Here is an 11944-nt window from a genome sequence, read left to right as displayed (position 1 = left end):
GTGGCTTGTTGCCAGGAAGATGGCAGAAGAGGCTCCCCCTTGTCTCCAAGACCAGGGGGGGATCTTGATGCACAAATAGCTTGCTTTGCCTTGAGGAGAAGAAAGAGTGAAGCAGCGAACCCTTGGAAATGGGAGAGCTCTTAGAGGACCCTTCCTTTAAGCCAGAGCCTTTTTGTTTGCCAACCCTCTTCTGTCAACACCACCCTAATTTCTCAAGGGGGAGTAACCCTTCCCTGGTTCTCAACCACGTGGTTTAAATACAACTAACCCCACCTCTCAGTTCCAGGGATGGATCCTGATTAGCTTAAGACAGTGTCCTGACCCCTGGGTGTAGTAATTGGTTTAAACTGGGTAGTTAACTCAAGCCAGTAAGATGCAAGAAAATGTTTTCTGGGATTTCAGGGAAGGAAGAACACCCTTTTGTGTTTGGGGGGAAGTATGCAAATAACTAAGGGTTAGCCTCGGGAGTGCCTGACAGCCATTTTGCTACCATGAGGGAGGGCATGCCTAAGCTTCAAATTGAGGATGCTGAGAAACCAGCAGAGAGAAGTTGGGTTCTGGGCACATTGTTTGAACCTATATCAAATCCCACCTGAAGTTAGTCCCATCTCCAAACTGTTCAGTTACATAAATTTTTGTTCAGTTAAATGAGTTATTTTTTAAGCCAATTTGGGTTGGAATTTCTGTTATTTGCAACATAAAGTTGTCCAGCTAATTTAAGCCTCCATAATCAATACTATCCTCCCAGACCTACGAGAAATACGGATCTTCCAGTGAGAGAAAATTGTTAGCTGTCTCCATGACGTGTTACTGGATGTTCAGCAGAGGATAAGGATGGGAGAATGGAAAGCGTGTGAAAAGGAAGTTTGGTGTCTGCCCCAAGGAAGTGAGAGTCCCTACTGAAGACTCCTTATTCGGGGGTAGGGAGGAGGAGCTGCTATGCCCCAGGTGGCAGCAATAGGGCCATTCTTTCATAAAATGAAGAAAGAAGACAGTTTGTCTGGATCTGATTTCCCCCTATTATTCTCATTTCCTCTATAAAATGAGGATGTTGGGTTTTGTGAGCTCCAGCATTCTACACATCTTTGTTTCTGTAGAAAGAACACAGGCCTCAGAACCTCACATACATCACATACCATAGCAGATCCTGCTAACAGTTGAGCAACCTCAGTCAAGTTATTTAGCCTCTCTAAGCCTCAGTTTCCTCAGCTACAAAATATCAACCTTGATTATACCTTCTACACAGTGATTTTTGTGACAAGCAATTGAAATACAATGTCTGGCCCTTCCCTGACAGTCCAGTGGTGGTTGGGACTCCTGCTTCCAATGCAGGGGGTACAGTCTCCATCTCTGATTGAGGAACTAAGATCCCACATGTCATGTGTCATTGCCAAAAAGTAAAAAAAAAAAAAAAAATTACCATGTATGAAGGTGCAAGTATAGTGCCTAGGTAAACACCCTGTAAATATCAGCTCCCCCTACCCCATCCCACTCCCCTTCTCTGTAAGTGTGAAACGCTTACAGAGGATGGGCAACCTTTGGCCAGCAGCCCATGTCTGGCTCCTGCTTTTGTAAATAAAGCTTTATTGGAACACAACTGTGCTCATTCATTTACCCGTTATCTATGGCTGCTTTCTAGCCCTAAGCAGAGGGTTGAGTAGTCAGAACAGACTGTATGACCCACAACACCTAAAATATTTACTGTCTGGCTTTTTACAGAATAAACTTCCTGATGCGGAACATAAGGCCTGATCTGGTTTAAGGAACCTCAGCTATTTTCTCAGCAGGGAGGAGAACTATTGGGAAGGTATAAAGAAACTTCTTGATGCCCCTTGAATCTTTCACGCTGACTCTGGGGACATGCAAGGGTGGCGGCCAGTCTCAAAGGAGAATAACCTATGGCAGGAAAACAACACCCAGGGAAATAGTCAAACATGATCTAGGATTCAATCCTTCCCCAGTACTTGAGGAAAGGGGCCCAAAAGGAAGATTGTCTCTCTAGATAACACACACACCACACCCCACCCCCCAAGGAAGTGACCAGAGATTTTAAGTACCAACACAAAATAGTAAATATTACAGTTGGTCTTGGGCACTGTTCTGGTGAGAAGATAAGACTTCCTCGGAACGGCATCTTCTGTGGGTGTGGCATGTAGAAGAGATTATCTATGTCAGGGCTGTGCGCATTGGTTGATCACAGGATGCTTGGGTAGCCACAGCACTGACCGTTTGGAACTGAGCTTAATGCCCCACACAGGTCACCTGACCCACGTTCCAGATCGACCTTTGGCTTCCTCTGCACCTGTAGCCATCTGAGAAAACGACCCGCCCCTCGGATCCATCTGTTGCTCTTGGAGATGGTACGAGCTACCTAGCTCACCGTGATGGTCCCTGCAGATTCAGTGCAGTTTACATCCCTCTAAGCTGCATGGTCATCCCCCTAGAAGATACCATCATGGTAACTCAGCTTTTCTTCCTACAGATAACATGAGGCACACATGCCACCGAACAGTGTGCTGTTTTTCTTTCCCTTTTAAAAACTGAAATATAACTGACATGCAATGTTCTGGTGGTTTCAGGTGGTGGTATTCTTCTTAGCAAGACACAGATTGTTGGCTGAGGCCAGGGGCCTCCATTCTATGCCCCGACTACTGAAATACCTCAGGGCACTTTATTGGGTTTGTTTGTTGGGTGGGTTTTTGCTTTGTTTTTTAGCCTTTGCTCTGTGAGAGAAGCTCACTTCTGTGTATTCTTGTGTGTTCAAGGCTGGAGATCACCGGCCCCATCACCCCGACCTCCTGGAGAAACAGCTTTGATTATCTTGCTCTTTCTCTGTCGCTCTTTTCCTTTCTTCCTGTGTTAGAAACACAGAAACTGTGTGCCCACCTGATGGCACGCCTCACCCTCTGGTGGTCATCACACAGCCAGCAGTGTCCTGACCAGCCCCTCCAAGATCTGGATGGGGCTGTGTTAAATCTTCAGCTGCCCTTTGGTGTTCCATGCGCTCAGGACCCGGTGAACTGCTTAGGTGTTGATCCTCTGCCAGTGACGAGAGAGGCTTGCTGGCGGGGACTGGAACCACCCACCACCAGTCCTGAGCCAGAAACTCAGGTGGGAGCAAGTGTTTCTAAACTAGGAACTCTCAGTGCACGAAGAGGGAAGGCGTTGACAAACCGTCCCTTCAAACCTGGAAGAGATTTCAAGTCATTTCCTCCAACTTCTGCATTTCACATGGGGGAACCAAGGGCTAGAGGAGGGGGCGGTGATTTCCCCGAGACAACCACGTGGTTCTCAACAGTGTTGCAAATCAGGTCCCAGGTTCTTTTTTCTGCATCAGATGGTAAAACACATCAGCTGCCTCCAGTGAGGGTGGGCATTTGGTCTGACGTTTTTCAGAACATGGTCTTTCTCATGAAAGATATGTCTCTCCTCCTGTTTCCATCACACAAAGTCAAAACCTCTAGGGTAGCGATTTCCAAAGCCTGGGGCTCACACCACAGGGGGGAAGTACAGGAGGCGATTTGGGTGGTATCCACTTTTTAAGTTTTAAGAGTAGTGTGTTTATGTTCATGTGCGTTAGGGAAGTGTATAAGTAGACACCAAATCTATTCATGTTCATTATGTTTGTATATGACTACTGGAGTGGGGGCTCAGAAACTAAAAATGTATTCAGTCAATAATAGCATGGGTAATTTGTTAATTGGGAAAAAAGCATACTATATAAGCAAGTGGCTGAAATTCTGGAAATGCTGTCATAGAGAATACCAACAGTTGGGAAGAGATTTAAACCAGGGATTTACTGATGATGAAAAAAACACATGCTCAGCCTCATTAATCACCAGAGAAATGCAGAATAAAACTAGAATGAGATACAATTTTTCTCCTTTCAGTTTGGTAAAGTCATAAATTTTGGGGACTTCCCTGGCAGGCCAGTGGTTAAGAGCCTGCACTTCCACTCCAGGGGATGTGGGTTTCATTCCTGATCAGGGAACTAAGATCACGCAAGCCACCTGGTGTGCCCCTTCAAAACAAGATTATAAAGTTTGTTCTCACTGCAGCAGCACATACACTAAATTTAGAATGACACAGTGAGGATCGGCATGGTCCCCGGGCACAGATGACATGCAAATTAATGACAAATCCCGTGGGTTGTTGTATGAACAATCAAATTAGTATTATTGAGAACAGGGGCTCTTTATTGAAGAGGGAAAAGGAGAAAGAGAAAGTGAGATCATTGAGAGTAAGTAAAAATTCTGTCATCCTGAATATTAACTTCAAATCTCACTATAAACTCATGACATAGTTTAAATATGTATTGAAAAGACCTATAAATACTGACCTGTCCAAAGCAATAAACACCTCTACTACGTTGACTGAAGTCTTCAAATGCCATCTCCCACTAAGAAGAACTGGAGCTCTTTGGAGAAACAGCTGATTTTATGTCTGGGACAGGGAATTTGTCAGATAAGCCTGAAACATCTTGTCAAACAAGAAAGCAACAGAACTATCAGACTACTGGAATGCTGTTAAAAGGCCTCAGAAGTTAACTTGAAGAATCTCCCTCTGACCAAAGATGGGAGGATTTGAATGTCAAGAAGGATAGTAACTGCAGTAGAACAAAAATCCCTAAATACATTTAAAATCCCTGAATTTATCATTATGCTAAAAACACTTCAAAACAAAAGAAAACCTCATTGGTTGCCTTCAAGGATACCAGTGAACCAACTCATTACTTTTAAAAATTGGAAATAAAGGTAAAAATTAAGTAATCATTATGTGTTTCCTGTATGAACTATGAAGTGAAGTTGCTCAGTTTTGTCCGACTCTTTGTGACCCCATGGACTGTAGCCTACCAGGCTCCTCCATCTGTGGGATTCTCCAGGCAAGAATACTGGAGTGGGTTGCCATATACCTCTGGGTAAACAAATAGTTGATGAGGGGAAATTTCTCTGCTATGAGAAGGAATGATGGCATTGAACAGTATTTGCAGTCATCATGAATGACTGCTAACATCACAAGAAAAAACACGACGACATGATTGCCATCTGAGGCAGGAAGTCACCGCCACGTAAAAAGCAGTCCTGTTGTTTAGTCGCTAAGTCATGTCTGACTCTTTTGCGACCCCATGGACTGTAGCCCGCCAGGCTCTTCTCTCCATGGGATTCTCCAGGCAAGAATACTGAAGTGGGTTGTTATTTCCTTCTCCAGAGGATCATCCTAACCCAAGGATTGAGCCCACATCTCCTGCATTGGCAGGCAGATCTTTTTGTAGCTGAACCACCAGGAAAACCTCACAAAACAGTCCTGCCTCCTTCCCAAATTAAATCTGATCAGGATTCTACATCTAACTACCAGTTCACAGGAGGGACATATTGAAAGATACCCTGAGGTTCCCAATAGCAAAACACAGACTGGGAAACTCTACAGGACAAACCATCTTATTTCTTTAACCAATAAATCTCACGGACAGAAGAAGGAGGAGTTGAGGAGACATGGAAAGAGAACTTTTAAGTTAAAAAGAGGATTATAGACTGTAATATGGAGTGTTTTGAACCCTGATTCAAACAAATTGCCAACAAAATTATGAGATAATAGGGACATTTAAGACTGATATTTGATGATATTAAGAAAATTTCTTTACTTTATTGAAATATAGTTGATTTATAATGTTTTTGAAATTTTTTAATTAAAATTTTAATTTCTGCTCTACAGCAAAGTGATTCAGGTATATATGTATATACATTCTTTTTCATACTTTTCCATTATGGTTTATCACAGGATGTTTGATATAGTTCCCTGTGCTATGTAGTAGGACTTTGCTATTTATCCATTCTATATATAATAGTTTGCATCTGCTAATCCCACACTCCCAATTCATCCCTTCCCCACCTGCTCTCCCCTTGGGCAACCACAAGTGTTTTCTCTATGTCTGTGGGTCTGCTTCTGTTACATAGAAATTCCACCTATAAGTGATCACACATGGTATTTGTTTTTCTCTTTCTGACTTGCTTCGCTTAGTATGATAATTCCTAGTTATAGCCACATTGCTGCATTATTTCATTCTTTTTTATGGCCAAGTAGTATTCCATCATTTGTACCATCTTTTTTATCCATTCATCTAATATGGAATCATTGTTAATTTATTGAGTTGTCACCTAGGGATTGTGATTATTTTTGTTAAGATTCCTATAATATAAATACATACTGAATTATTTACAGATGAAATGTCTTATGTTGTGGGATTTCCTTCAAAATACTCCAGTGGTGGTAGGGAAGAGGATGGAAGTTTAGATGAAATAAGATTGGTCATGAGTTCAAACTGGGTGATAGGCAATAAGAAATCCTTATAATCATCTTTTTTTTTGTATATGAAATTTTTCACAACAAAATTTTTTCTAAAAGTTGAAACATCCAATTTCAGTAAGGGTCTAGTGAAATGATCTCTTTTATACACTACTGATGTGAGTACAAATTGGTACAGGATTTTTTTTTTTTTTTTGGTACAGGATTCTTAAGGACAGTTTAGCAGTGTCTATCCAAATGTCCAGGGAACATGTAGTCTGACTCAGGGATTCCACTCTGGAGAATGTAACCTAAAGAAATACTCAACAAGGATGTTTCCTGTGACATTGTTAGTGATTGAAAGAAAATGGCAAATAATGACAACAGCCATCAATAGTGGATATTTCAATAAACTCCATAAACTACTGTTAGCATTTGCAGGAGTAGGTAAACACCTGCAATGTCTGTCAATAGCAGATGTTTAAATAAATGATGATTTATCTATACAATGGATTGCCATGAAGCTATTAAAAATAATGAGGAAGGCCCATACCTGTGATAAAATAAAAAATAAATATTTATTTTTTGTCTGTGGCTCAGAGTTCCTAAAACCCTTGGAATTTATTGTCTATTGTAAGTTAGTGAGATGACTCCAGATTGGGGGCTAGATAGCTTCAGGATGGGGACCGGTGGCCAAACCAACCAACCACAAGATGAGAGGCTTAGAACGTCCAGCGCCTCCCCTCCCCACTAGGGAGGAGAGAGGACCTGGAGGTTGGGTCTCATCACCAATGACCAGTGATTTAAACTATCATGCCTACGTAATGAAGCTCCCATGAAAACCCCTAAACAGCACAATTCAGAGAGCTTCTGAGTTGGCAAGCATATCCGTAGCCCAGGAGGGTGTGAGTCCCACCCCTATGGGGGTAGAGGCTGCTGCAGGAAGGACTTTGCAGGTCTCCCCTTATGTACCTATTCACCTCACTGTTCACTTGTATCCTTTGTAATAGTACATATAATGTTTTCTTGAGTTCTGTGGGTCGTTTCAGCAAATTATCAAATCTGGGGTGGGGCATGAGAATCCCTAGATTTGTAACTCACTGGGCAGAAGTGTAGCTAGCTTGGGCACCCCATTTGTAGTTGGCATCTGAAATAGGGAGTCCCTTCCAAAGTGGCTCAGATGGTAAAGAACGCACTCCAGCTTTTTGTCCGGAGAATCCCTTTGACAGAGGAGCCTGGCGGGCTACAGTCCATGGGATTGCAAAGAGTTGGACACGACTAAGCAACTAACATTTCATTTTCATTTTCTGAAATAGGGGCAGCTTTGTGGGACCGACCCTTAACCTGTGGAATCTGACTTTAGGAAGTTGGTGTCAGAATTGAATTAAATTGTTCATGTCTGAGAATTGTAAAATTGATTGGTGTCAGGAAAAAAAAAGTCACACAATGTGTATTGTCATAGCTCTCCAAGACCTATTTGAGCTTATTTTTTTAGTAGCAAATTTTAATTCATTGGGAAGAGTGCAAATGTCCACCGATAGATGAATGAATGAAGAAAATGTGGTAAGTACATACAAGGGAATATTATTCAGTCCTAAAAACAGAAATCCTGTCACATGCTACCACATGGATAAACTGTGAAGATGTTATGTTGAATGAAATAAATCAATCACCAAATGGCAAATACTGTGGTTTCACTTATATGAGATATCTAGAGTAGTCAAAATTATGGGAACAGAAAATAGAATGGTGGTTGCGAGGGACAGGGGAAGGAGAAGTGGTGAGTTGGTCTTCTGTGGATATAGAGTTTCTATTTTGCAAGCTAAAAAGTTGTAGAGATCTGTTACACAACAATGTGAATATACTTAACATTATTGAACTGTACACTGAAAAATGGTAATGAGAGTAATGTTATATGTTTTTATTACAATTGTTAAAAATAATAAAACACTTAAGAAAAATTTAATCAAAGAGGTGTAAGACTTACACATTAAAAACTATTAAACATCACTGAAAGAAATTAATTAAGACCTACATAAATTAATTGAGACCTATCCTGTAGTCACAACCCACCTGCCAGTGCAGGAGACATAAAAGATGTGGGTTCAGTCCTTGGGTTGGGAAGATCCTCTGGAGAAGGGCACAGCAACCCACTCCAGTATTCTTGCCTGGAGAATCTCATGGACAGAGGAGCCTGGTGGGCTACAGTCCATAGGACTGCAAAGAGGCAGACATGACTGAACTTAGCATGCATGCATTCCAAGGTCACAAATTGGAAGACTTAATATTGATGGGGTGGTAATACACCCCAAATTGATCTGCAGATTCAGTATAATTCCTATTGAAAGCTCTGATTTTCTTTTGCAGAATGACAAACTGATCCTGAAATTCATATGAAAATACAAAAGGCTCAGAATAGACAAAACAATCTTGAAAAAAGAAGAGAAAAGTTGGAGGACTCACACTTTTTGATTACAAAACTTACTACAAAGTTACTGTAATCAAAACAGTGTGGTAATAGTGCAAAGATAAATGGTATAGATAAATGGAATAGAATTGTGAGTCCAGCAATAAACCCATGTTTATGGTCAATTGATATTCTATTTTTCTTGAAGTATAGTTGTCTTAAAATATTATATTAGTTTTACATGTACAACATAGTGATTCAATAATTTTAGATTATACTTCCTATTGGTTTTGGTGGTTTAGTCACTAAGTCGTGTCTGACTCTTGCAACCCCATAGACTGTAGCCTGCCAGGTTCCTCTGTCCATGGGATTTTACAGGCAAGAATGCTGGAGTGGGTTGTCATTTCCTTCTCCAGAGGATCTTCCCAACCCAGGGCTCGAACCCAGATCTCCTGCATTGCAAGCAGAATCTTTACCTACTGAGCTACCAGGGAAGCCCTGGTAGCTTCATATTAAGTTATTATAAAATACTTCATATTAAGTTATTATAAAATATTGGTTCTATTCCCTGTGCTGTAAATTATATCCTTTTAACTTCTTTTATTTTATACCGAGTAGTTTGTGCCTCTTTATCCCCTTTACCTACCTTGTCCCTCCTCCTGCCCCTCTTCCCCCGAATCCCCTGGTGACCATTAGTTTGTTTTCTGCATCTCTGAGTCTGTTTTTTTGTTATAATCTTTTGTTTTATATTTTATTAATTAAATTAAAAAAATTTTTGGCCTCACTGTGTGGCATGTGGGATCTTAGTTTCCTGAGCAGGGATCGAACCTGCACACTCTGCATTGGAAGGTGAAGTCTTAACCATTGAACCGCCAGGGAAGTTCCATAGTCAGGAGATTATTCCAGGAAGCAGGAGTGAGGGAGAGGGAGACAGACAAGAATGGAAATCCGCTAGAGAGCCCATTATGGATTGGTTACCACTGTGAACCAACTGTCATTCCTCCTGAAGATCCCTGAGCAACGATGCAGAGTATATGCCTCAGACAGGCTCTCCAAAGACAGGAGCCTGTGGCATTTATTAACCAGTTCCCATTTCCACCAGCCATGGATGCCCCAGGGATAACTTGCCCGCTGTAGAAGCTTCCATCTGGGATGCTTGAGAAACACCCTAGGGTATAAAAGTAGAGAGTAGTAGGGGTGGGTGTTTTCACTGAGACCTCAACAGCCGTGGGAACTATCCACTGCACCTGCTGCAGAAATCCATGATGGGCCAAAGGGAGGTGGCACAGAACCCAGAAGGCGTCCTCTTAGAGGGTTACTCAGATTGGGGACCTGAATAGGTGCAGTGAGCAGAAGAAATTCAAGAAATGCAATTGGACAAGTAAGCTGGGGTCAGAGGATCCATTGTGAAGAATCTGATATGCTAGGTTACAAAGTTTAAACTTGATTTGCCAGTCTCTGGAAGTTAATGGTGCTCAACAAATATTTATTGAATGAATGAATGCTAATGGCAGATGCACCTGGGCCAAACCAAAGCTACTGAGATTTAGAATCTAGAAAATTAGCTGTATGACCTCTAACCTCTTTGATCTTCCATCTTTCTCTCTCACTACCTTGACAATAACACCTTCCTCACAGGGTTGTGGTGAGAAATTAGATGCAATCAAAGCCATATGGCCACTAGAAATGTGGACTCAATAAATGTCAGCCACTCTACCCTTGCCCCCATGATGACCCAAAGCCAAGTAATAAAGCTGAACTATCCACCAGCTAGAGACAATGAAGTTTGCTCCTGGGATCTGTTTACAGAAGATGAATGTTGGCATTTCTGGCTATATTGGTCCTCGTGGAAAAAAATTAGTGGTATTGGTAACCACTTCCTTTGACCAAAAGGGAATCCAACTGCTGCTTTAATTAAAGGACAGAGTTAAAACTATCCTCCCAGGGAAATTACAAATTCAGAAACTGATGCTTATAGGAACTTGTAGGGTTCTTTCCTTTGTATTTAAATATGGAAACACCCTCCAATCAATATGCTGTTGACTGGGGTTATCTGTCTCTGCTATATTGCAGAGACATTTCTCCCCCATTCTCAAAGCTTCCTTTTTTTTTTTTTTTTTTGCTGCACCATGCAGCATGCAGGATCTTAGTTCCCTGACCAGGGATGGAACCCACATCCCCTGCAGTGGAAGCTCAGAGTCTTAACTACTGAACTGCCAGGCAAGTTCCACCATTCTGAAATCTTGTTGTTGTTGTACAGTTGCTCACTCGTGTCCAACTCTTTGCGACCCATGGACTGCAGCACACCAGACTTATCTGTCCTTCACCATCTCTCAGAGTTTGTTCATACTCATGTTTAATAAGTCAGCAATGCCATCCAACTATCTCATCCTCTCCTGCCCCCTTCTCCTCTTGCCCTTAATCTTTCCCAGCACCAGGGTCTTTTCCAGTGAGTTGGCTTTTGGCATCAGGTAGCCAAATTATTGGAGCTTCAGCTTCAGCATCAGTCATTCCAATGAATATTCAGAGATGATTTCCTTTAGGATTGACTGGTTTGATCTCCTTACTGTCCAAGGGACTCTCAAGAGTCTTCTCCAGCACGACAGTTCAAAAGCATCAGTTGTTCAGTGCTCAGCCTTCTTTATGGTCCAACTCTCACATCCATACATGGCTACTGGAAAAACCATAGCTTTGACTAGAAGGACCTTTGTTTGCAAAGTGATGTCTCTGCTTTTAATATGCTGTCTAGATTTGTTATAGCTTTCCTTCCAAGGAACAAGCATCTTTTTAAATTTCATGGCTACAGTCACCGGTGGCAGTAATTTTGGAGCTCTAGAAAATGAAGTCTGTCACTGTTTCTATTTTTTCCCCATCTATTTGCCATGAAGTGATTGGATTGGCCAAGATGCTTGTGAACTCTGCTTGATGGAAAACCCCTGCACTGGCTGGCTGTGGACACTGAAAGCGCTTCAGTCCCTCCCAGTGGACAAAGATAGTGGTGGCCTCAAGAAGGTAGGGATAGTGTCTTCAAAATACAAAACAAAGGTGGGAGAAAAAGCAGCAGCTTGAGGTGCTAGGTGAAGGACTGAGAAATCACAGGAGCTGGACACTCAACTCATGTATTTGAAAACACATCCTTTTTCCCATGGCAATCGGTCACAAAGAGAAACAGTAATGAGTCATACCAGTGACACACCAAATTAAAAAAAGAAGAAAGAAAGAAAAAGGAAGAAGGGATGTTGGAAAACTGAGTAA

This window comes from Muntiacus reevesi, chromosome 18 (genome assembly GCF_963930625.1).
Source record: "Muntiacus reevesi chromosome 18, mMunRee1.1, whole genome shotgun sequence".
NCBI classification, from domain to species: domain Eukaryota; kingdom Metazoa; phylum Chordata; class Mammalia; order Artiodactyla; family Cervidae; genus Muntiacus; species Muntiacus reevesi.
Note: the sequence above shows the minus strand (reverse complement) of the source record.